This window comes from Passer domesticus, chromosome 12 (genome assembly GCF_036417665.1).
Source record: "Passer domesticus isolate bPasDom1 chromosome 12, bPasDom1.hap1, whole genome shotgun sequence".
NCBI lineage: Eukaryota > Metazoa > Chordata > Aves > Passeriformes > Passeridae > Passer > Passer domesticus.
The window spans coordinates 17,330,937-17,357,587 of NC_087485.1; the positions used below are offsets into that span (position 1 = coordinate 17,330,937).

The 26,651-nt window shown below is 39.8% G+C and overlaps 4 long non-coding RNA genes across 4 annotated transcripts; 2 read left to right on the plus strand and 2 right to left on the minus strand.

The window, feature by feature from the left end:
• Positions 1 to 5,509: 5,509 nt before the first annotated feature.
• LOC135279677 (uncharacterized) lies at positions 5,510 to 15,036 on the plus strand. Its single transcript, XR_010346898.1, has 3 exons — positions 5,510 to 5,905; positions 10,513 to 12,183; positions 13,249 to 15,036. It is a non-coding gene; the product is annotated as an uncharacterized LOC135279677 (long non-coding RNA).
• LOC135279676 (uncharacterized) lies at positions 9,772 to 12,094 on the minus strand. Its single transcript, XR_010346897.1, has 3 exons — positions 11,941 to 12,094; positions 10,202 to 10,548; positions 9,772 to 9,935 (listed from the first exon to the last, which is right to left on the minus strand). It is a non-coding gene; the product is annotated as an uncharacterized LOC135279676 (long non-coding RNA).
• LOC135279678 (uncharacterized) lies at positions 13,288 to 15,703 on the minus strand. The gene is made up of 3 exons (XR_010346899.1): positions 15,099 to 15,703; positions 14,035 to 14,158; positions 13,288 to 13,347 (listed from the first exon to the last, which is right to left on the minus strand). It is a non-coding gene; the product is annotated as an uncharacterized LOC135279678 (long non-coding RNA).
• A 928-nt stretch (positions 15,704 to 16,631) lies between these two features.
• On the plus strand, positions 16,632 to 17,397 carry LOC135279485 (uncharacterized). The gene is made up of 3 exons (XR_010346717.1): positions 16,632 to 16,727; positions 17,088 to 17,149; positions 17,242 to 17,397. It is a non-coding gene; the product is annotated as an uncharacterized LOC135279485 (long non-coding RNA).
• Positions 17,398 to 26,651: the final 9,254 nt, after the last annotated feature.

The window sequence follows — 26,651 nt, forward strand, 5'->3', positions numbered from 1 at the left end:
AGAAAAAGAATTTTTATTTACTTAAAAAGAGCAAAACGAACCTTTTGATAAGCACAAACCTCCACCAGGGCATACTTTTACAGATGACACAGAATGTTTTTCAACAGAGCCTTTCTCTACAAATTCTATACTAAACCATTGAGTTGCATTTAGGGAAAAATAACCTGTTGATATAAGTTCACTTCAGGGTTTTACAGAAAAATTCTGTCTACAGAACTTCTTGATGAGTTTGAGATATAAATATGCCTATGCTTTGAAACAATAAATAAGAAAACACAATCATAAATTAGAAAATAATATATGGATACAATAAGACGTCCAGGAATGGATTCCAACACTGATCAGTTATTTCTGAATAATTTGTTGTTCCATCAATAGTTATGAAAGAGGGTGAGAATTGATCAAATACTACACAATATGAGAATGTCTTGGGAAATATAGATACACAGATCCATTTTTAATTTCAGAGATACTGTAATCTATTTTTATGTCAGTGTACAATATGTTGATGTGAGGCTGCAAGAAAAAATGCTATTACAATTACTTGTTCATAGCATTTGCCTCAGTTATAAGAATTGATTTTCCTATTTATTTGACTTGTGATGTTGGAGTTCTCTGTGACTTGTTCAAGAAAGTAATCTCCAAATTTCACAGAAAATTTGGCATTTGGAATGACAGTGAAAATAATGGAAAGCAACGTAAGTTTCCCATGTAATTTTGATGGATAAGATAATTATTTTTCTCAGTACTACTCCTACCTATCTGAAGACATTCCTAAGTCTAGTTTCAGTGCTGTCTTAAATGAATCCTCAAGATACAGAAGGATTCCAGTTGAAGAAATCTCCAGGTTTATCAGTGTACTGGCTGATTACAACCATCACAGCCCAGGCCTGGCACAGGGGCGTGGTAGAGTCACCATTCCTGGAGGGATTTAAAAATGTGTAGACATGGCACTGGGGACCTTGGCGAGTGGTGGGGTTGGCAGTGCTGAGCTAATGGTTGTACTCCATGATGCAAAAGGTCTTTTCCAACCTAAACTTCATGATTCTACAAACTCCACTAGGATCTGGAAAGGAAGAATTCCTGAAATGTTCTGGCCAAGGGTCCAAGCTCTGGGAGCCCTGGGTACCTGGCAATAACTGTGGGGCAGGGTGGAAGTCTCCTTGAATTACCAGAAATTCCTGTTTTGTTCGTAAGGTGGTGTGAAACTGGGGAAATACACAGGATTAAGTATCATTCAAATTTAATCATGGAATCCCAGAATGGTTTGGGTGGGGAGAAGCCTCAAAGCCCATCCAGTGCCACCCCTGCCATGGCAGGGACACCTTGCACTGTCCCAGGCTGCTCCCAGCCCCAGTGTCCAGCCTGGCCTTGGCCACTGCCAGGGATCCAGGGGCAGCCACAGCTGCTCTGGGCACCCTGTGCCAGGGCCTGCCCACCCTCACAGGGAACAATTCCTCATTCCCAATCTCCCATCCAGCCCTGCCCTCTGGCACTGGGAGCCATTCCCCCTTGTCCTCTACCAGTTTCCAGCTGGAACAGAATGGGAACAGCATGGCTAAAACACATGAATGTTCAGAAGTGGTGCTAAACCAGAGATGGAAGCAAATTTTAAAAAATGTGATGTTCAGAAAACAATTTCAGTTCTCATGTGAGAGAACTGATTCATGATGACAAAGTCCAGTCACACGTTTAAATAATTCACATAAATAATAAATTTGCTTGGTATGGTAAAAGTTGAGAATCATAACACAACAAGTAAGTTGTAGTGAAATACTTTTCTACTACTCTGATCTGAATGGAAAACCTGATACAAGGAGGACAAAAAGGTATATAAATATGGAAAGAACAGGATAAAAAAATGTAATTTCTCCCCCATAAGCCATATTGAAGAAACTCGTTCAGTTTGATGGGTACAGGAGCCCACTAGATATCGGAGGTTTTTTTGTGAAAGCCTTTTATAGTAGCAAACTTAATTTCTCTAGAAGAAAAAAAATCACATTTTATATAGCAATTGAAAAATCTTAAAAATCTAACTGCACTTATTATTGAGCAATAGACACTAACTCTGAGTCCTCACAAGATTCCTAGCATTCATTACTTCAAAAGCAGTAGTTTGAAATTAAAAGGTTAAAATAACAAATTTTATGGAATGAATTGTTTTATCTCTGAAAAGTGGGAAACTAAAACTACCTTTTGCCAGACAAGGTGATAGCCTTTCTCATAAGAGCTTGAAAATTATTACACCTGAAGCCAATAGTCTCAATTACATAAAAAATGTTCCGATCAGATTATACTAATTACAACTGAATCCTCATTAGTGTCCACAGCCATTGCTGTCAGGGCTTGGAACGAGGTGCGGGGATTCTGCAGCACCTCCTCCCCCTGGAGAACTTTCACTGCCTGTCTCCAGAACCAGCTGTGGTGCAGTGCTGCTCCTAATCTTGGATTGGAGCTGTGGGAAAAGGGAGGCTGTGAGGAAAAGCTGTAAAACCCTCGCTGGGGGAGCACAGCTGATCCCAGTGCCCTGCTCACTCCTCTGAGCTGAGGGGCAGCCACAGCTCCTCACCACCCTCACAGCCAGGAATCACCTCCTAAATAAAGATTTTCTACCTAAAATATAAAACCACGCTGGTGAATGGTTTGAGGCAAATCCAGCAGTGCCAGGATGAAAGTTTGGATTTGTACTGCCTTTTGTGTGAGCAACTGTGAGCCATTACCATGTGCCCATGTCATCTTGACATCTGGAGCTCCCAAAAATGTCTGAGAGGCATTTCTTGTAAACTCTACCAGCACACCTCATTTGTGCTTGAGGCATACAACACTGTAACTCAAGTTTAGGATGTTCCTACAAAGTCTAGGTGACACCAACTCCAGGTATTTCCTCTCCAGGCATGGAATGACATTGGACCTGACTGCTGTCAGCTAAGCTAACCCTGCTCAACGCCCTGCAGACAGATGTGGAACAGAAAAGGCAGATTTCTCTCTGTTGTAAAGCTTATCTATCTGGCAGAAATTCAATCTGGACCCTTCTCTAGGTGTTTTGCTTTCACCTCATGGCTTTAAACACAGTAATAAACACACATTAACACAGTGGGGAGAAGCAGGTGCTGTGACTCCAAGCAACCTCAGCTGGGTCATGTTTGTAGGTCGTTACTCTCAACCTTGTGTGATTTATTAAGCCATGTCCAGAGAGACCTAGTGAGTTTTCACATAGCTAACACAATTAAATATTAAAGGAAAATATTATCTCATTCAGCTGAAATAAAACCCTGGATGTAAGTTAACTTATTGATATCCAAAATATATCTTAACATTCGACTTGCTATTTTTTAAGTGAATAAAAATTGACTTACTCTATACTAACAGACAAATTTATAAACCACCATGTTCTAATAATGACAGAAATTAATTTGGAAAGCAGTTTGATAGTTAGTAAAATGTTATTGCTAGCTGGATAGACAGTACATTGCAGAGAGATTAATGGCAGGAGGAGAAAATTTGCTGCAGACCTTTGGAACGGAAAATTTCCATGAGGTAATGCAGAAAGCTGTTCCGAGGTACCTTTGCATCATCAAGAGGGAATTTAATTTAGATGTTCAATATTAGTGTCAAGCTCTGAGAAGCTTCTTGGATCACAACAGCAGCAATTAACAAATACACTGCTGGCAGTGAATCCATCCCACAGGGCAGGGGTTCAGAGACAGCACCAATCTCCTGGCTGGTTTGCATTCCACTTTTAGTGACCTGATTTCTAAACAATGCCTTAACTTGCAGCATTTTGTTATTTTCCACCTTGGAAAGCCACTGTACCAAGTTTGGAAGGTGTGGATATGCAAAATCTGTAAATTGCAGTGTTTCCCTTTGACTGGCACTGCAGCTGGGGCAGGTCTCAATAGGCACCTTCTCTTAGGCCACATTAAGACCAACAATTGCATATTGAGCTTAACTAGTCTGCAAGGGCTGCTGGCTACATTAACACTGGGGCTTTCATTGTCTAAAAGCTGCAAGGAGGCCATAAAGTGACATATCCAGCATAGTGAAAACACAGCAACATTAAAAAGAGCCATTATAGCTCCACTTTAGGAGCCTGGAATACATTAAGTGTCACAAGTAGCCACTTTTATCTCACAATTAGGGATTATATATTGTTTGCTACATCAGTTTAAACTAATTAATTCTAATTATTCTGTCATCTCAACCAAGTTTCTGTAGACAAGTACAGGTAAAATTTTGCCTTTTTCTGAAGTTTATAATGGAAAGCTGGTTTTGGTTTGGGCTTTTAGGGTTTGGTTTTTGGTTTGTGCGGTTTTTTTGGGTTTGTTTTTTTTGGATTTTTTTTTTGGCAAGCCAATTAGAACAAAAAGAAGTCCAACATTAAGAAGATCCAAACTACTATTTATTTTAACAGGATTTCTCAAAAGCAGTCCTGATTTTTTTTTTCTCTTTAAATTTTAAACAACAAAAACCTAATCTTCAAAGGTTTCATTCAGCTCCTTCTTCCCTGTTACACTGAGGTGAAGGAGAGAAAAAAATCATAAATTGTTATAGTAATTTTCCAGTCATGCACCTTGCAAAAAAAAAAAATCCTAAAAATTTTAAATTGCTTTTTCTTGTATTTTTATATACTAAGGAAACACTGCACAGTTGGAATGAAAAGCAAGAAAAAGCAGTGAAATTTTGTTTTACAAGTCAATCTTTCCTTGGATTTTAGTTTGGTTCCTTACAGCACCCTAAGAATATTCTATTTTCTAAGGAAGACTTTATGACGACTCAGGCACTGACTATAACAGTATTCATATCACAGAATCCCACAGTCATTAAGGTTGGAAAATCCCTCCCAGCCCATGGAGTCCCAGCTGTGCTCGATGCCCACCTTGTCCCCAGCCCAGAGCCCTGAGTGCCACCTCCAGCCCTTCCTGGGACACCTGCAGGGATGGGCACTGCCAAGCTCCCTGGGCAGCCCCTGCCAAGGCCTGAGCAGCCTTTCCATGGGGAAATTCCTGCTGGAGCCCACCCTGAGCCTGCCCTGGCCCAGCCTGAGGCCGTTCCCTCTGCTCCTGTGCCTGTTCCTGGGAGCACAGCCCGACCCCCGGCTGTCCCCTCCTGGCAGGGAGTTGTGCAGAGCCAGAAGGGCCCCCCGAGCCTCCATTTCTCCAGGCTGAGCCCCTTTCCAGCTGCCTCAGCCCCTCCTGGGTCTTTCCCAGGAGTGAAAATGTCACAGAAGACCCATCCTGAGCCCTTCTGAGACACTGCAGGCCCTGGTATTGTAAAAGCAGTGACCCCTTATCTGGGAGGAATGATGCATCTGACTCCATGATACCAGAAGGCTAATTAATTACTGTACTATATTATTCTATACTATATTACTACTACATCTAAACTGAAACTCCACAAGCACTCAGCTGCACAAAATCTGGTGCCTGTGTGCTGACCGACAGTCTGGACACGCGCTTGGGCCTGCCAGGCCAAGGAAACAAAGCACCCTCACTCAGGGTAAACAATCTCCATACTGCATTCTACTTTGGCTCAACACAGGAGCAGCAACTGAGATAAGAATTGATCATTCTTGTCTCTGCTTCTCTCAGGTTCAGAGAATGTGAATCCCATGCCCTGGGACCCCCTGAGCAGGGAGTGCCCCCCATGCTGATCTGTGCCACCCTGAGCTGGGGCCAGCCAAAATTAACCCAAAACCCCCAGACACAGGAGATAGCTGCAGCCTGTCCTGATCAAGGAGACAAGAGCAAATCCTTGTTAAGAAAACACGTAACAGAGATAATTGACTTTCTCAATGTCATTGTGCTTAATGTGTAAAGAAATTAAGGCATCTGATTTATCCTTTAGTAAGGTGAACAGAGTCAACAGAATGCAGAATGAACATCCCAGAGGAAGTTTTGTGCAAAAGGTAGGAGTGTCCCACTGGAATGGATGGAAAAACCTGGATCCAATTCTTCAGCTTTCCACAGATGAGCAATTACTCACAACCAGCCCAAATTTTAGAAAGGACATACTGTGTCCTACTGTCACCATTTTCAAACGTGACAAATCTTCTCAAATCAAATATCAGGCTTTAAATAGAACACTGACACTTTGGCAATTTTGTTTTTGCAAAAACGATTTGGATTGTTTTTGCAAAAACAATCAAATTCTTTGTCTTACATAGAAAAATAAACTGGCAAAATTTCAAAAGCTTCTTCTAAACTGAAATATTCTCTGAACTCTGCTGGTAAAGGAGATGAGGTTATTTTTACTCTAACAAGATGGTGATGAGATATTTTGGAAAAAAAAAAAGACCTTAATGGTACAAGCATAAATTTTTCCACTTCTGAGGTTTTGAAACTTTGTTTGAAGAAAAACCTTGTTCTGCAACCCAGCATTACATTTTCTTTGGGCACATTTTTACACCCTATGTGACATGGCAGGTCAGGAAAAGAAAAAAGCTATCTGAATTAAATCAGTACAGCCAGTTATGTCTCTTCATAGAGAATTAAAAATGAAACTGCTGGAAAAAAGATCACATTCTGCTAATGCTTTATTAGCAGACTCAGGTTCTCTGCTAATTACCAGAATCAGTCACCCAAAGAACATGTGTTTATTTCTCCCACAAGTCTGAGACAAAAAGGGAGGAAATAATAATATCCCTTGGAGTTGTCAACGGGACTTCTGCCCAGCAGTGAAAGAATAACTCCCTGTAAACCTCCATCTTTTCCATAAACACACGACTCCTGCTCTTTTTGTCACAACTGATGTTTACTCTGTCAGACTTCTTTTAACATTTCAGGGATAAATCAAAGACCTTAATTATTGCTTTCCATTCCGTTCCCAAGACCAGGACTCTGTGAACACCAGTGCAAGAGACAATAGTGAACTCTGTATTTGCTGCACCCTTCCATCCTGGCAGTAATTGCACCTGCTGTTTCTTTGTGGCTCTGACCTTTCAGTTATCCAGAATTAGTCTGGACAAGGCTGTGCCTCTGGCACAAGCAGCACTTTGGCCAGCCCCTTGGAAAAGGGCAGTGCCAAGGTAAGACACAGCCATGACAAATTTCAAAAGGCACACACAGAACAGGGTTTTTACACTAAGTGAGAGCTGACTAATATTTATCTTGATTTAGGGGGACTCTTGGAGAAAGAGTTTTGCTGAGCAGTGATTTAGGAACTGAAAAGTTATGGAAAATTCTTTACATATAGAAAAAAAACCCTGCAAAATGACCATTTCACACAGTATTGGCTTTAATCCCCATTGTCCTACAAAACCAGTCATTCTTTGCTCAGTAAATAATAATTAAGTTAAACCTTAGCTGCCTCAATATGCTTTTTGCTTTTAATGTCAGGGCTCTTAATGTTGCAGTTCTGCTCATTAGAAGGAGTCTGTGCATCCCAGTAGGAACTGCTGGATTTAAATTGTTTTTCCTGTCAGGAATTTTGGGAGAGCTTGCACACATAGTGCTTTCCTCCAACAGTTCAGATTTTGTTTACTCTATTTCTATTGTCTATGCCGCTTCCACAATTTTTTTATGATAACAGGAAAAAAGCATCAGAACTGACATTTTCTTTCCCCAAACAATGTTCTCCAAGTGCTACATTTTTTTTGCGTTTCTTTGAAACACCATAGGACAAATGAATGTAGAAAACTTCCAGAGGAAATGCTGTGAAGGTGCTCTTGACACCTGGGTGAGCTGCCAGGGGCCCTGGGGAAGGACTCTGCAACCCAGCAGTGCCTGAGCGAGTCTGTGCAGGGCTCAGCACCTCAGGTACACACCCAGGGCTTCACTGTGCCCTAAACCAGGACTTCTGCTGCCTAACACCTCTAAATTTAGTCCACTGCTTCTAATTTAAGCTTCTCTCTTGGAATTGTCCCACACTGACTCAGATTACAATTGTGGAAGTTATAGATTAAGGAGATATACTATTTTTATCTTGAGATAGTAGATTGCAAAGACAACACAGAATTTACCTTGAATACTCCAGACACATGAAAAGCAACTGGCAGGGATAGAAAGAATGTGCAGTAGACAAAGTATTAAGAAATCTAAAGGTTTCAATCCTAAACTTATACTGTCAAGAGAATATCAGTATATAGTTTATACTGTAAGGAAAGCTCCATATTTATACAACAAATAAATCCCAAACCACTTCATATAACAATAGTAAAAATAATTGAATAAACTGTGTGTCTGTTGACCTGGAATACTGCAATGAGATTCCCTTCTTCTCAGCATCCTCTTCTCCCAGCTGCACAAACACAGCTCCCTCCTCCTCCCTCAGCCCCTCCACACCTTGGGGATTGCTCATAACCACATGAGCCCAAAACTAGAACTCAAGAGGGTTCCCTAAAATTGATAGGAACAGGGCAACCCCCTTTTCTCTAGGACAGTAAACCTGTCCATGAAGTGCCTGGGAGAGAGAAGCCTTCACTGCTGACCCTTCACCCCACGTTGATCCCTACGGATGGTGAGATAGTAAACCCCTCACCAGGCAGGAGCAGCTCAGGTCCCTGGGTGTCTCAGCACATGTCACAGCTGAGGCAGCCACGACACACAGAGCATCACCACACAATCCCAGCTGGCTTTAAACATTCACAAAACACAGAGCATCACCACACAACCCCAGCAGGCTCTAAGCATTCCCACACAGAGTGACACCTTACCTCCTCAGGAGGCCTCAAGCACTGCCCACACAGATAACACCAGGGCACTTCAGGAGGCTGCAAGCAGCTCCCTTCTGCTTCTTCAGCCCAACCTTTTATCCCCTCATGTTGATGCCCTGCACCTGTGTCCCTCTGTCCCCTTTGTGGCTGGTCAGTGCCCCTGGGCACTCCATGGCTCCTTGCTGCCAGTGCTGCTCACAGCTGCACCCACTGGGGATGAGGCTGGGCCAGCCCCATCCCAGTGACCCCAAACTGTGTGTGCCACACACAGCCCCATCCCAGTGACCCCAAACTGTGTGTGCCTACAGCACAGCCCCATCCCAGTGACCCCAAACTGTGTGTGCCTACAGCACAGCCCCATCCCAATGACCCCAAACTGTGTGTGCCTACAGCACAGCCCCATCCCAATGACCCCAAACTGTGTGTGCCTACAGCACAGCCCCATCCCAGTGACCCCAAACTGTGTGTGCCACACACAGCCTCATCCCAGTGACCCCAAACTGTGTGTGCCTACAGCACAGCCCCATCCCAATGACCCCAAACTGTGTGTGCCTACAGCACAGCCCCATCCCAGTGACCCCAAACTGTGTGTGCCTACAGCACAGCCCCATCCCAATGGCTCCAAACTGTGTGTGCCACACACAGCCCCAACCCAGTGACCCCAAACTGTGTGTGCCTACAGCACAGCCCCATCCCAGCGACCCCAAACTGTGTGTGCCTACAGCACAGCCCCATCCCAATGGCCCCAAACTGTGTGTGCCACACACAGCCCCAACCCAGTGACCCCAAACTGTGTGTGCCTACAGCACAGCCCCATCCCAGCGACCCCAAACTGTGTGTGCCTACAGCACAGCCCCATCCCAGCGACCCCAAACTGTGTGTGCCACACACAGCCCCAACCCAGTGACCCCAAACTGTGTGTGCCTACAGCACAGCCCCATCCCAGCGACCCCAAACTGTGTGTGCCTACAGCACAGCCCCATCCCAGCGACCCCAAACTGTGTGTGCCTACAGCACAGCCCCATCCCAGCGACCCCAAACTGTGTGTGCCACACACAGCCCCATCCCAGTGACCCCAAACTGTGTGTGCCACACACAGCCCCATCCCAGTGACCCCAAACTGTGTGCCTACACCTGGGCTCATTTTGTCCCAAGGCTTTGCATTCCTCTCTAAGTTATATTTCCAGTCTGCCCAGCCTGTATTTCCCACATCCCCATCCTTGCCTGGCATGTTTACAATTTTCCAGTCATTAGGCACCTTTCACACATGATGGACTCTTGCAAGCTAAGAAAAAAAAAAAAAAGAAAAAAAAAAAAAAAAAAAAACCACACCCAAAAAAAGAACATCAACATTTTTCCTTAGTATTTCTCCCTTAGAAATCAGTTTGTCTAACACTGATCTGGAGGAGTCTCCTTCCACTGTCTATTTTTCTCAACACAGGATATAAAAATGAACAGTCCACATCTGTAGCTTCCTGTGGCTTTTTGACAAACCCCATCCACCTCATGCAGAACATTTTAATTTACGGAGCCTCAAGTAGACAAACAAACCTTGGAATTTAGGCATAGCTCTTCATCATCTACTGGTGAACACACAATTAGGTGCAACTGTTGTGCAGAGTAATTAGTAGGTGTCAAGATGATGGTGGTTTGTTGTGCATGGAGATTTTGGGAACTGGGATAACAATCTGAATCATTTTGTTCTGGATAGGAACACAAAAGTAAAACTTCCAGCTGAGTATTCTTCAGTGAATAATTCATTTGATGATGACAGTACTCTTGTAGCTCATTTTCCCAACAAATTGCTGGGATTGGATCCTCCTGCACATTCATCTGGATTCTTTTTTTCCTTGTGCTTACAGGACTCACTGAAGTTAAAGAACGGAGAATTTCCAAGGCTGCGATTACAGAAATAGATTGAAACAAAAGTAAGGGAGGAGGAAGAGAAGAGAGAAGGTGAAGGTCACATTAAAAGAAAAAGCCTTTAGCTTTTGTTCTGAATAATTTCAAGTCTTTCAGTTCTCCTATCTTGCTCCCCTCTTAACCTCAGACTCTTTCCCATTACATATATTTATATTTTGAAATTCTGCTAAGTAAAGGGAAAGAAGATAACAATCTTTGCAGGGAAAATGCCTATTTCCTTTGGAAAAATAATCTTTAGCACTATTCTGAAATACAAATGGTGTATTTCTGGTGCAGCTTCAACCAAACTGAAGTAAGAGCAGTGTGAAAGCTTGAATGAGTACAAGTCATTATTTTCCTTTTACAAACTCTTTTGTATGAATAACTGCAAAAAGATGATAATTAACTTGTAACTTAGTACACCTGAAATATAAGACAATTCTTCCACCCTGGAAGAGTTGCAGTGTGTGTATGTTTGTGTGTAAACTCACAGGTACACAAAAGCATGTAATTATTGATTACAAATTATCTCAAGTGACTATTTGAGCCCAGCCAAATGCTAAGTTTGGGGTTTTTTCAGTCTGAAGTCACTGAAATATGCATGAATGGAACTGATATGGTTGCAGCATTGATATGTGTCCAACACGGTGCTCTTAAATTATACCAAGGAACAGAGAGATAAGATGTGGGCTGTATTTCTAGAATAATGAACATGATAAAAGGTTAGGCCTTTTGTTATATTTCTTCTGAAATATGCAATTTGTTACAAGTTATATTGTCTGTGCAAAGAATCCCTACTGCAACTCTAATGTGGTTTTTTACTATCAAAAACATAAAAGCACATCAGAACACATCATGTGCAAACCATGGCATTAAACAGATTAGAAAACTAAATGTCATACTGTAACATGACCGGGGTTTCTGCAGCTAATTTACAAGAAAGGCAGAAGAACTCTGCAGGAAGCACTTTCTCCAAATATGCACCCTGCAGCTAAAATACCTCATATACCTTATTGTTCTTTCAGAGTAAAAAAAAAGGAAAGAAAAAAACCCTTGACTAAAGTGATAAATTTAAAGCTTGTGTGAATTTTAAGATGACTAAATGAATTCTGTGTGAGATCTGTGTATTGCAAGCAAAAAAAAATCACAGCAGTCTTAGCTATAAAATACTTTTGTAATCTACCATTCAATTGTTTGCACTGCAGTTGTACTGAAATATTTGCAATTGTATGAATGCTTCAATTACCAGTAAACTTTTTATTTAATTCCTATTTAATTGTACTTTCCCCTGTGCCCCTCATGACACTGCACTTCTGTTAGCACCCCAGGGAAAAGAGACTGCAGCACAGCCCACTGCAGCCACAAAGATACAGTTTTGCTTTACTTACTAAGAAAAATGTTGGAATTTCAAATCTGGTTTGCTGCTAGATCTGGAGGAGTTAAACAAGACTCTCTACACTCTTGAAGAGACTTAAGTAAAAGGCCATCAGTCTTCTTAATTAAGCCTTTTCCTCTAAGCACTGCCTGAAAGCACCTTAGTTGCCTTTTCAAGCTCTCACCTGATTCTAATTAAGCTCCTTGGAACATTAACCTGGCTTTTTCCTCATGATTCATCTCATTAGGAGAAAAAGGTAAATGACTCACTCTTTAATGCTACTTTATGTAGTGGCCTTCTGCTGGAGTTGGTGAGAGCTGGGACAGCTCAGCCTGGAGAGGAGAAGCTGTGTGGAGACATCACAGAACCTTCCAGGGTCTGAGGGGCTGCAGGGAACCCAGAGAGGGACAATTCCTCAGGAACTGCAGGGACAGGACAAGGAGTGATGGCCTCAAAATAGATGGGAGATTGGGAATGAGGAATTGTTCCCTGTGAGGGTGGGCAGGCCCTGGCCCAGGGTGCCCAGAGCAGCTGTGGCTGCCCCTGGATCCCTGGCAGTGGCCAAGGCCAGGCTGGACACTGGGGCTGGGAGCAGCCTGGGTCAGTGCAAGGTGTCCCTGCCATGGCAGGGGTGGGATGGATGAGCTTTGTGCTCCCTTTCTTGGTGTGTTCCTAAACCCTCAAACTGACTTAAATTTCAAGCAATTAAGGATCAGCACACTCCAAGCTCAAAGGGAGCCTCAAACTCTGTTGTATCATGGAAATGAGATATCCTCAATTTTTTTCTACTTCCTTCCATGACTATGCAAACACTGGGAACAAGTTAAACCTAATATATATTCATATATTGTTGGGGTTTTTAGTTTGTTCCATTAAAACTTTACTTCCTTTAGAGACTGCTTGAACAATAACCATTTATCCAGCTAAATGATAAAACATAATTACTTCCAGCTGTTGCAAAAGAAGAAACTGTAGTCAATCTGAAAAATAAAAGAAAATTTTGGACTTTGTCAAAACACAGTAGTTTCCAGAGCTGAATGAAGACTGCTCTTTAGTTTGATAGCTGAACAAAGGGAACAAAAAGGAAATTAGTTGGACCAAGTTAGGTCCCAATAAATCTTGGGGTTTTTTTTCCATCAGTACATTTGTGTAACATCTAATAAACATGGGCTCTAAAGGGTGTGTTTTGTTTCGGGACAAAAAACTTCTAGATAAAATTCCTCAATTCTATTTTTTCTTCCCCATCACCTGTATACAATATTACTATAACAGAGGTCACGTGTGTATAAACCACCCATCTGAAAATTTTGTTTTGTATCAGGAAAAAAGCAGATTGGAAGCCAAAACCTCTCACCTTGGTCCCAGTTCTAAGGAAGTTGTCCCAACCACCTGGTGATGGAGCCAATGTCTCACTTTGACACTGGAATGAGCAGAACAGAGCAGAAATTATTCACCCAAAGGCCTATGACAGGAAAATTAGCAGATGATGAGGACATGCTGCCAAGAGGAAAGGGAAGTTCAAAAGACATGAGTGGAATTTCTTGCATCTGTAAGTTGGGAGGTGAACAGAAAGCTCCCAAGCACCTTGGTGTGACACTTTTACAAAAATGTGAGGAGTCCCAGATACCCTAAAACTCCATTTCTTGGGGAGTAAATAGTTCACCATCCCCAGGCTTCACCTGCTTTATTAGCATGTGAAAAACACTCTTTAGTTATTTTCATTGAAAATGATGTAACAGATAAATCTCCACTCCCAAGTTAATTTATTAGAGTCAGTCCTACAAACTTAATTTCTATAAACTTATCAATCAACATCTTGGTCATAAAAGCTTTGGTTTACACCAGGTATTTACAGCAGCTCCTGATTGCAAGGACACCAGCATTCTTTGTACTCGTTCTGTTCAAATAGTCTTTGTCTAATGCCTTCAGAAATTGTTCCAAAGCTGAGATATTCCTCAGAGAAGACATGAAGAAGGAAACCTGTTGTTCAAGTTACCCCTCTGAATAAAGAAGATCCAAGAGTACTGAAGAGCTTAGAGTAGTGGAGATAATTGTTTGTGCAATGTAGAGTATGAGTAACAAACTGTTCAATTGTTGGACACCAAACCTCTGTCTGTTTTGTGTCTTCTGTGGCATAATATGCACCAAACATAATTTCTCTTTCTTTGTTTTCCCAGGTTTCCTCTCTGCTTGCTTCTTTTTCAATGAACATGTCCTTTCAGTGTAAGGTGCTGAAAGTACAGAATAGATAAGAGCAGAAATGAAAATGAATTCTACTTTTTCTTCTTATGAAATATTTTCTTCTATGAAGGAAGTATGATAAAATTCTGGTATTAAACAGATAGTTAGAAGCTGCTATTGCAATTCAGAATTTTTGTTCTAATTCTATGACATTAACAGGAAAAAAAGATGACAGTCCCTATGAAAAATAGTCATTCCTTAAGTATCATGTTTGTCTGAAGTATCATGAATTCTACTGAGCAGTGCAATATTACACCTAATACCTGTTATACCTGAGCATGAATATTCACAGTTAGATGCATCATTATGCAGCCCTGAGTATAAAGTGACAGCATAAACAGCCATCAGTCATTTTTTTTGTGTATGAAACCTTCCTGAAATTAAGATCAGCTAAATTGGAATCAGATGTAATATCAGCCAAAATTCAATTAGTACTTGCTTTTATTTCCACCTTCCTTCAAAAATCAAGTTTTGAGCAGAGTGAGAGAAAGCAGCTTCTTTAGTTTTATCACAGCTAAATATTTTCTAAATCTGATTTTGTAGAAAAATAGACTGACCTATTCAATCACACCAGAAAAACCAGTAACATAATATCTTGTTATTCAGGTAACAAAGTAATAGGGAAAAAAGGGGAAAAAAATTAATCCAGGGTTATAAGTATATCAAAAGCCCACAGATTCATAAAATATTTGATGCTTTTGCATAGAATAATTTTTAAGAACAGGCAGATATCTTGCTGCTGAGTATTTCTTTTCATGAGTAGAACTTCTGCTTGTCATGTTGGTGAAATTGGATTCTGAGGTTTTTGGAAAAAAAAAATCCAGTCTGGGTGTCACATTAAACTCCAGAAAAATAGTGAAGTTCGATAACTACACTGCAAATAAAAGTATCAGAAAATTTTAACTTGAATCTTTGTCTCAGTTTCCTTACCAGGGTAAGATTAATTAGCAAAATGAGAGTTATTGCAAACACTGACATTTTACAAGCACTAGCTTGACTGAGCAGTGTGATTGTGACAGAAAATTGTATTCAAGTGCTCCTTTAATGGCAGAAGGAGCAGAATGAAGTACTCATTTCTGTAGGAGAGCAGTAGTGGGTATGTTTATGGCTGTTGAAAACATCTAAGGTTCTGCCAAGCCAGCTGCAATCCAATTCCTCGTTTTCCTAAAGAAAAAGAAGCTGTGGCTTAGAGTGCAGTCTTTGGGGGTATTGGAAATACACCATTCCTGTGGTTTGAATTCCTTCTGTGGTTGCTGTAATTATTGTTGAATTAATTTTTATTGTGGCTCTGAATGTTGAGCTCGAATATTCATAATCTCCCTACCATGAGTAAGACAAGAATGGGTTCAAATTCTCTTTGTTCTTGCATGAATAACTCTCCCTCAGGTGCACACCAGGCTACCATCCCCTCCAGCTGTACAGTGATTATCCCCCTCAGCTGTAGTTACTGCAGTACTCCACCAACACTTCTACCAAACTGGTGTAAACCCTCCTTAGGCTCATTTATGAGGCAGAATTTTAGCTTCAAACATGACTTTGTGTGACTCAGGGGAGCCAATATTTCCTTTATGTTCACAAATAGGGAACTCAGACTTTCAGAGATGGAAAATGCAGGCCCAAAGACACTTTAAAAAAAAACCCAAAAACCAAAACCATTTATTTTGTATTTTTTACAGCTAGTTTACCTCAGTAGATAATATGCATATAAATATATATGCATATAAGTGCATGCATATTTATGCATATTTTATGTTTGAAGTGTTTATTAAAATATATGTGTGTGTGTATATATGAATATATTTTTATATAGTCTGTGTGTGTGTATATATATATGTATTAATATATATGTAAATTGAAGTCCTAAGGCAGAAGTGCAGCAACAAAAATATAACAATCCTTTGCTAGAAGCAGCTGCTGCTTCATTTGTTCTCTGAAAACTCTGCATTTCACGTGGCTATCTCTGCAAACCATAGCACTCATGGTGCTTCTGGGATAGGGGAATTTCCTGCAGAAATAAACACACGGGGATATGTGGAATTGCTGAGATGCTTTCCAGGCAAGAGGTGACGTTTCTCTCGGTGGCTCCCAGCAGATGTGACCTGCTTGCCACAGACAAACCCAGCAGGCAATCTCTGCCAGCTGGGACTGTGCCAGCAGGGAAAGGCAAAATGCTCTGAAGATCTTCTTGGTCAGAAAAATCTCACCACTATTCATATTATGGGGCTTTTTAATCCCTCTGCTGTGTATTTCAAAAGCTGCAAGCACAGAAGCTGGAGAAGAGGGGGAATCCTCCAAGTGCTGGCTGAATCAGAGACTCATTTCCTCACAAATCCAGGACTGCAAACTGCAGGGTTTGCTCTCTGCCATTCCCACCCCAAAGGGCTGCTCTGTAGAACCTCCTTGGGTCACACACATCTATATAATCTGTACATTATCTAACCAGGGCTCGGCTGACAGGGTAATTAAAGCAAATGTGCACCAGTGAGGAGAATCTGATTAACTCACTGATGTTCCAGTCCAAGCAGCTATCAGCCAAGGACATAAAGCTGTCAAATTGCAGTGAGTATTTTGGAATATCTAATTTAAGGGAATCCCTGCAGCTGTATCAGAAACTTTACAGCATTAGCCTTTGATTTAAATATCCATTAGTTAATATTTTTTAACATATACATATAGGAAAAGCATTGTGTAAATACCAAGCACTGGAATTTAGGTGATTTTTAACAATGTTAATGATTATCATAATGAAAACTAAAGGAATATCAGCATATCTTTTCTTCTAGGAAGCAGCTCCTGTATCTGCTAAAGTAAAGTATTTTAGGTAATATTGGTTGAAATATCTTCATAGTAAATGCACTGCTAGAATTTTTTTAGTATTTGTCATATGGAAATCAATGGTTTGTTTTACTGACTTCACAGTGAATGAAATCATTTCTCATGTGGAAGAAATTTCCAAACTTGCCTTCATAACAAAGTAAATTGTAAGTAAAAATCAATATGAGTAACCTGATGCTGACTGCTAATGCCCTGTCTTATATTGCCTCTCCATTTCTTTCATTCATTTCTCTCTCAGGGAGATTCATTGTTGGTTTGGAACAGATGTCAGCAGCACTAAACAACCTTCATTCCCATCACTTATGATGCTCCTGTGCAATGTTCTGAAGATAAACAGAAATGTTAAAATAGAATCCATTTTGTGGCTACAACAGCCACTTTTGTCCTGGCACTTTTACAATCAGTTCAGATGTCCAATGTTTTGGGGTTTTTTTTAAATTTAATTAAGAAGTGATTCACTTGTTAAGCTTTGATCTGTCTCCTTCTTCCCTCTACTCAGACTTTTGCTCTCAGCTGGAGCTGTTGTGTGACTCATTCTTCACCTCCTGTCCTTCACTATCTCTTCCCAGTCACTGCAAGTCCTTCAAACCCCAAAAGGAATGTTACACCTCCAGTTTTCTTTAAGGAACAGCCCAGGGCTGCAGAGCTGCTGTTTGTGTAACCTGCTGTCCTGCTTTGGGCACCAGAGCTCCGAGGGTTTCTGTGTATCCTCAGCTCCCAGCCTGCAGTGCCAGAGCTGTTCTCACCTGTGCCATTGTCCATAAAACAGTAATTTCTCTCATGATGCCACACAGCCTCTTATGATAATAGAAATATGAAATGCCTGGTGTTGGAGCCTGGAATTCCAATGGTTTAACCCTGCTCTAAAACCAAGCCCAAAAAAGTAGACAGGGAAAACAGAAGAGTCCCAAAGGGCTGCAGAAGCCATGTAATGTTTTATACAAAAAGTATTTCTTGAATTTGCCACCAAATTCAACTCGGCTTCCTTGTAACCAAGGCTCAGAAAGCTGAATTACCATAAGTAGAAATACCAAAAACTTTTATAGCACTTCCTCAAGCTCAGTAAAGCCTTAAAATCCAAGTTAGCATTCAGAGACACTTCTCCATTCAGACCTGCTCATTGACCTTGACTTATAATTTCATAAAAATACACATATACTAAAATGAGTTAAATTAATTAATGGTATTAAAAGAAGACAGAATGAGACAGTATAAACCCAGCTACTAATTCTTTCCTTTTACATTAATTTTCATGCTTTTCCTCATGTACTTTCAAACTTTTATTAGTTTGGATTCTTGTTCCCAAGTTCTATGTTTATTTTGCACTTCTTCAGTTATCAAAATCAAATCATCCTCTTCCACCATGTTGACCACTGAGCTTTAATTTTCCCATAATTGCTGGGATATTGAATGTATTTTTGAAGGCTAAAAGTTCTTTCAGGTAGCACTAAGAAGAAAGCAAGGATTTTGCCTAAATCTTGTATTAATTTCTGAAAATAACCAATTAAATATATATTTGTGTATATATACACATATTAGACAAACTCTAGACACGAATGAAAAATAATTCAGGTTCATGGCATCTGGTATTTTTTAGGAGTTCTGTTGTTTCTACCTGCTCCTAATTCTGCTCCTAAAGTTGGATATTACTTTTTTGCATTCCCCTCTGCAGTCTGGGAAAAGCAAGCACAGCCACTCTGCAATAGTGTTTCAGCCACAAGGAATTTCATGTAATCTCTACTGATTCAAATCCAAGAAGAGAGGTGGGGGTTATCACACATTTCTCTCCTCTGAATCCAAACTCATCCCTTTTCTAGAAGAGGCTCTTAATCTTCTCAGTGCTTCTGCTGTTGCTCAAAGGAAGAGTTAATCACTCTGGCTATTCCTGTTTGCTTCTACCATCATGTCAAGCTGCTCTGCTTCATTTCTCTTCCTCTGATCTTCCCCATAAAATTTGTTTTAAAGTACTATTTTCTAGTTGAGAATAATAGCTGATAATTTCAGTTTAAAAGGGTATAGGAAGCACTGAACAAAATCATCTTAGTGGGGAAATGAAATGTCTACAAATGAAGCACTAAAAGAATCAAGGAGACTACAACATTGCATTGTTGGTGCAACATTAGTTTTATGCCCATTGAACTGATTTTAATTATAAGCAAAATATCCAGGATGAGAGAAAGCAATCTGTGCTTGAAATGCATGTACAGTCATTTAAGAGGAATCATAAAAGCCAGCAGTGCCAAATCTCTCAGACAGAACACACCAAAATATCCCAGCACTCATTTTGAACATTTCTTACATTTCCTTCCCCTCCAGGTATCAGAACGCAGTGTCTGAGCTAAATGATGTAAATTAAGAGCACTAAAATGGTATTTTCCTGAAACAGACTCTAGAAATGGCTTTTCCAGATCTGTGTTCTTCTGTGAACTATTTTGTTCACACAACAAATGAACATAAATAATGAAAACTTGTGCTTCCATAAATAATTTCTGCACATTTTGCAGTGAATATGTAATGATCTGTAGCTGTGAAAATATTTACTTTTTTTTTCCTAACAAGTATTCATGAAAATCTGAGATGCATTATTGAAACAAACAACATTTAAAATTTATTTTAAGTTTCAGAACCAGGCACATTGTGTTAGGAATTGCAAGAATATCCTCTGCCTTTACCTGCTTAGTCAGAAGTGGACTACACAAAATTGGAGAGGTGAAGCAGATAAATTCTGAAAGGAGAAAGAGAAAACCTCTAAACTGCATTTTCTGAAAATCCATTGACATAAAATTTTGAAAGCATTTGTTTTAAAACTGGGGGGTTTTGCTTTCAAATTAAATTTATTTTGCAAATAGCACTATTACCTCAATGAGAAGAATCATGCAAATAAAGACACAGATTTACTCTGAAAAATTTGAAAATTAGAAAACCAACACGAATCACTAATAAAGTTGAGTGATACATTTTCTTAAAGGAGAAGGACAGAAGAAATAGTAAAAATGAGTTTGATATCTGGAAATTGCTTGCTGTATGGGCATAAATTCCCAAAGACAGCAAGACCATGTGGAAAAATGAACTAAAAGAGCTCATTTAGTGAAAAAGAAAGAGTTCAAAAAAGTGGAACAGAAAAATCTCAGAGAAACCAATATAGTTATTGCAGCAATCAAATATATTCACTTAAACATATTCACTTAAATCAAGGAAAATCCTATTTTAATGTTAAAATAAATACAGCATCTTTAAAACTATTTTTTTTAATATAAATTAACATTTTGCAGCATTCTTTAATTACTTCCTGCACCACAGCAACTATTGACCCAAGTTTGTCCAATGAGAAACACACTGGTCACAACTTCCTCAAAGGAATTCAATAGCTTGAGTAGGACAAGAATCACAGCAAAAACACAAAAGCAGAACAAGAAATGGAATCAGTGGGATCACAGAGGAATCAGAGAATCCAGAATGGGTCAGGCTGGAGGGGACAGCAATGGATCATGTGGTGCCACCTCCACGCTCCAGCAGGTGACACTAAAATCAGATCCTGACTGGGCAGGGTGGGGCTTCATTTTTCTGCATGAAACTATGAAAAGGTTCACTGGGTGGGGAAAAGGAAATACAAATCCAATATTATTATATGTACTCTGATGATCTGTCACATTCGTTGACTCATTTCTCTGACATCTTCCCAGCCCAAAATGAAAAGTTAGAAGGGGTGTTCAGAGGGAAGTTATAGTGTGAAAAAGTAAAGGTTACTGATTATATATAATGTAAATTTGAGTAATGATATGTAATGTAGGTCTGGGTAAATATTTCAGAAGTATAAATATAAGGGTTTCTGATAATATGTAATGTGAGAGGCTGCAACTCTGTAATTAAAAGAAAAAGGGGGAATTGTGGGGCGATAGACTATAAGGTAATCTTACCCCTGAGAAGTTGCAGCTGTACCAACGATTAAGAACAAGCCACAGCTGTAACCAAGAAGAGTGCTATAAGTAAGATGGAGTTTGTTGGCTGTGCTGGGGAGAAGGGGTTGGTCCTGTGAGGAGCTGCTCATGAAAAATCACCAAGAAGGTATGAAAGCTTTGCAACAAGATGGCAGCAGGCAGTGAATATAGGGTAGCCTTGATTATTGTAACAGGACTCACCATCATTTTGAATGGAAAGCTGTCTTTGTCAATTGTCATAGTACTATTATTTTACTGATTTCTGAAGCAGGAAAATACAGAAAGAAGTCCTTATGGTCAGAATAGTCAATGTCATATAATCCTTACAATGATATTTTGACAGAGGGGGAAAAATTATCCTTTTATACACAAGACAAAAATTTTAAAATGGCAAAACACAAAACCACACTTACATAATACAGATTAAAAAGAGTAACTCCCTTAATTACTACTCCATTTATTAAATTCAGCCCCTGGGTCTGACACACCCTTGCCATAGGTGGACTCAGCCTGGACATGTTGTGTTCATTAGGAATTATATCGCCCAAGGAAACTCTACAAGGAAACAAAATTATCTGACCTCAATCTTCTCCTGCATCAGGAAAACCAGTTTGTAAGACTAAATTTAGACATCTCCAATTAAACTGCAGCTGTTTTTTTCAAAAAGACCAAGAAATGTCTATCCATCTTCCAGCTGACCATGGGAAGAGTTGGAACCAAGTGTCTTCAGTTTTCCTGGGTAGGAAAATTGCCTAGGTAGCATTCCCAGGATGCTCAATAATATCAGTGGGAGTAAAGCCTGGTTAATTAGAACACACTTTGAAAACATTTCTCCAGTTGAAATCTTTGCTTAGTTATGAGATTCCAGCACAGGAGGCACAGAACTGACAGACACTCCTGGTCTGTTCTGCATAGGAGGCAGAATTCACATTTCTTTATCATAATATCAAATATGCCTTTTATGTTCTTAGTTTGGCTTCTCAACCAAAACCTAAAAATCAATATACAGCTACCTGCACTGACAGTCTGCTTTCCTTCAGAAAGAATACCTTTCAAAACATAGAAATCACATTCCTGTAAATTTTAATTTCCTGTTTAGAAAGCTGAAAAGAGTATACGTGTATAAACTGCATTAAACAAGTCTGCATCCTGCCTTTCTACATTTTTGCAATGCAGCACAATTTTTCATTGAAACAATGTATAAATGAATTATGTCTTTTTTTGTCATTTCTTCTGATTAGTATCCCACTCCTACATACTAGACACACTTTATTCTGCACATGTTGGATCACAAAACATAGCATTAGTGTCCTGCCACCACACCACAGTATTAAAAAAGAGCCTAAAATAGGCTTTGTAATTAAATCCTCTAACTGGAATCCCAGCTTATGAGCAAAAAATTAAGCTGTTTATCGAATTACTGTTGAACTCATGAATGTGGCAGGAAGATGATCCAAATCTGACCTGAGCATTCTAACTGTGTGAACTTTTAACTTCTAAACAATGGAATAACTAAGAGATAATATTCTCTTTCAAGCTTGGTAATAAAGTACTTTTCATAAGCAGCAGAGTTGGCATTCAGAACTATTGTGACAGACACATTTTCTTTTTGCTTATTTCATTAATGTATTTAAATTAAATCTTCAAACTAATTTAATTTGAAGCTTCTTCCTATGAAATTTTGCTGTGTGGTGTTTACTATTCAGAGACTTGCTGACCTTTGATCCACAGCAGATGGCAGAGCCCACCAAGGAAATTCTGCAAGACTTCACACATCCAGGCTACTGAGTGCACAAGAAAATACATCCTCACAGCATCCACAATAATGCAGAGGGAATGAAAAAGTGCAGGGGATCTATAAAAACAATTATTTTAGAAGTATTTGGGGGTGTTTATATAATTTTATAAAGACAGGGCTTGCCTTAGATTTTGCTATCATGAAAGATTTAGGAATACAGGCTGCAGCTGGGTCATGTGACATGAAAAAAATGGCACAGAGTACTGGAGTGCCTTTTACTTCCAAATTGCAGTAGAACACTTATTCCCAGGCCTTGCAAAAGAGTTCTTGTGTTTCCAAGCCTTTCTACATTGTAGAATCATGGAATGGTTTAGGCTGGGAGGGAACATAAAGCTCATCCCATCCCACCCCAGCCATGGCAGGGACACCTTGCACTGTCCCAGGCTGCTCCCAGCCCCAGTGTCCAGCCTGGCCTTGGCCACTGCCAGGGATCCAGGGGCAGCCACAGCTGCTCTGGGCACCCTGTGCCAGGGCCTGCCCACCCTCACAGGGAACAATTCCTCATTCCCAATCTCCCATCCAGCCCTGCCCTCTGGCACTGGGAGCCATTCCCTGTGTCCTGTCCCTCCAGCCCTTGGCAATTGTCTCTCTCCATCTTTGCTGCAGCTCCTTCAGGCCCTGCAAGGCCTCAGTTATAAAGAATGCACCTCAGACTAAGGCCATACCCCAGCAAGGAAAATTGGTGACCCTTTTTCCTTTTTTTGTTGCTACACACTTAACAGGAGACACATCTGCAGTGGCAGCAGGGCAGAGTTCACCAGGAGGGGATCACAACCATCTGTTCTCTAGGCTGAATTCATGGAAATATGTCACATACAGTAGATTCCTTTCTGTTGATATTTGGAGTAGACTCTGTATCTCATTCCACCAGAGGAAGTTTCACTCTCTTGGCTCTCACTCCTTTCATTCCTAGAGCAATGTTCTCTTCATCCACCTGAATATGATACATATGCAATATGATACAAAACCCACAATCTCTCCCATGGCCCAGGGAAACAGGCATCAAAATCCTCCTACCCCTTTATGGTGTCCCAGTTTGGGTTCAGATCACCCTCTCTGGAATCAATGCTCTCTCTTGATCACTTCTGTTTCACAGTTTTCTAAGAAAGAAAGATAAGCACGTTTGAAAGGGGAACAAAAGGATTTCTGTGTTCCAGAAGAATGATTATTGGAAGCCATTCCATATGGAATAAAGAGCACTTTACACTGAGACAAACCATGGGGATTCATCTCCATGTGCTCAATTCAAAGGGCTTAATCAGAAAGGTATTGCCTGCTTTGCACTGTTACAATAGTAAAAAGAATTTCTCACTCTCAAATTCAAACTAAATTTAAAGTAGAAAAGTTTTCAGACTAAAAGTATTTCATCTGATGTGATAAATGTAAATGGCAATTTTTTTAAACTTCTACTGATGTGACAAGTAAAAGTAAAAATTAAATTATTGCAGTATGAATCAGAAATCAATGGTACCTTGAATTTATACAATTTCTCAATGAGTACAAAAGGAAATGAAAGAATTAATTTTTCTCTATTTTGTAAACAGTTTAGTCTCCCTGAGTAAAGTAGATCTTCCCACATCTACACATGGTCTGTACTGGTCCAGCTTTGTTGTGATATAACGACCAGAATCAAAAAATATAAAGCAGTTGCCTAAACATTTAAGTAATTTGAGATTTTGAATACAATTTAGAAATTCCACTTGGATTGTTTAAATATGGCCATTGAAGAAATCAAGGACAAGTGAGTGTTTTAAATAACCTTATCCTGACACTCCTTTGCACAACCCACTCCTAAAATAAAACCAAGAGAGTTCTTGAAGTCGTATTTGTGTTCTCCAAGCATTTTCTGCCCTCAGTGTGTTAACTGTTTCATCAATGATGTGGGAAAAGAAAGAAAAAAACAAGAGGGGAAAACATATTTGCTGACTTTAAACAAATGATGTGTTCATAGAGGCAGGAAAATCAGCTTCTTGGGAGGGAATCTTGAGCACAATATCTCCTGATTTCCAGTCTTGTGCCACTGCACTGGCAGCAAGGAAAGTATCTCAATTACTTTGTTAATTGTCTAAGCCAATAACTGTTTCTCCACACACAGGAACTGCACAGGTGCTGACACTTCCGTGAAGATGAGAACACTCTCCTGCATCCCAGAGTTATGATAAAGAATGGAAAATGTCATAATCAGCATCCACTCACAGAGGGGTGCTGGACATCCAGAAGTGCAGAGTTCATTTCAATCTAACTGAGCAGTGCCTCAGTCCTGAGACCAATCTGAAGCTTTTTGGGTACTGTGACACACAGACACCTCTTGTCAGAAAATTCAGATATTACAGGGATTTCCAAGCAGCTCATCCTATGTTGATGAACATAAAATTTCAGGAGCTTTGGCATCTGAGTGCTGAAAAAATGGGGATTATATGTGAATATAAAAGAGTCTAAACCACAAGGAGAGTGGTGGTTTTCCAAATTAAGCACTTAGGAGTACTTGGAGACAACTAACTTAGATGCTAATTGCTCTAACCCTGGAACAGTTCAGTTGTTGGTATTGATATTTAACATTCATTTTTTAGCTCGACCCCTATTGATACTTGCATTATGTTTAGTTCTGTTCCCAAAAAGGGCTGTGATTAACTAACAATTTTCAATATCACAAATGCTTCTTCACACATAAAATTTAGGTTCTCTTCCAAGAAGAAAGGTGACCACCTCGCTTCCAGCTGAAGAGGTGGAAGAGCAGATTTTTGCAGTTTTTTCTCCTCTGATAACAGCAAAACTAAATTTAGAAAAGGTAGAAGTGTATCTGGGTTTTTGGTTTTAGTTTTTTGGAGGATGGGTGTGAGAACAATAAAAAAACTAAATGACAAATCAGAAGGGTTGACTCACAAAAGAAAATCTTGCAGTAATTTTGCCTTAGACCTGCCTCAGCTCCCAATTAACTCATAAAAATGGATGTTCTCCATTGAGTCACATATTTCAAGTTCTGAGAGTTTACTCCTCCTCTACTAGGTCAGGTTCAGACAATGAAAATGCTTTTCAATATGAATAGCAACAACAGTTGAGGAAAATGCAGAAGTTCAGTGGGTGAAGACAAGGCGTCTATGATTCTATTAAAAAAAAAAGAAAGAAAGAAAATAGCCACGACTAAAACATTTCCCAGAAATATATTATCAGTTTTTCTTTATGTAGACTACAATCTCAGGCAGGAAAAAAACAGAAAAACAGCAATTTCGTCACCCACCCACTTCACAATTGCACAAAGTCTAGCTCTTAGCCACCAGGGCTTCACAATAAATATGTTTACCATGAGAATTATTGAGCTCATAAAGCACGTTTTAACATTCAGATATATTTGTCCTAGTTGCTCTCTAATAACTTCATTACTTACAGTAAAGCTCTCTAAATATGTTTGTAAATGCTACTCTATGGCTGAGGTTGTGGTGAACTCTCATTGATGCCATACTGAGTTTATGGAGATGCTGGTAAAAATGCAAAGCCATCTTCAATTATTCAGAAAGGTCAGAATATTTCTGGATATTTTGTGTGGGTTTCTGTAAACTTATTCCTGGCTAGTAGAGAGTTAGATATGAGTTCAAATGTATAATAAGCAATTTTTTTTTTTTTGGTAGTAGTAGTACTATCTTTTTAAAGGAATAAGTAAATGCAGAACACTTACATTCATACATTCTATTAATACACAAGAAGTAATGTATTATTATTTAAAATGTTTTTTAAAACTATTTAAAGCCATTTTAATTGTAGTTAATTTTGCACTATCATTCTGAGGATATCAAATGGTTTCTATTGGTCTGCTGAACACTTTCCAGCATTTAGTCAACAGCAGCAACACCATGAACACTAATATAGTTCTGATACAGAGGCTTGATTTATTCTGTTGCTGACTAATCCTGCTCA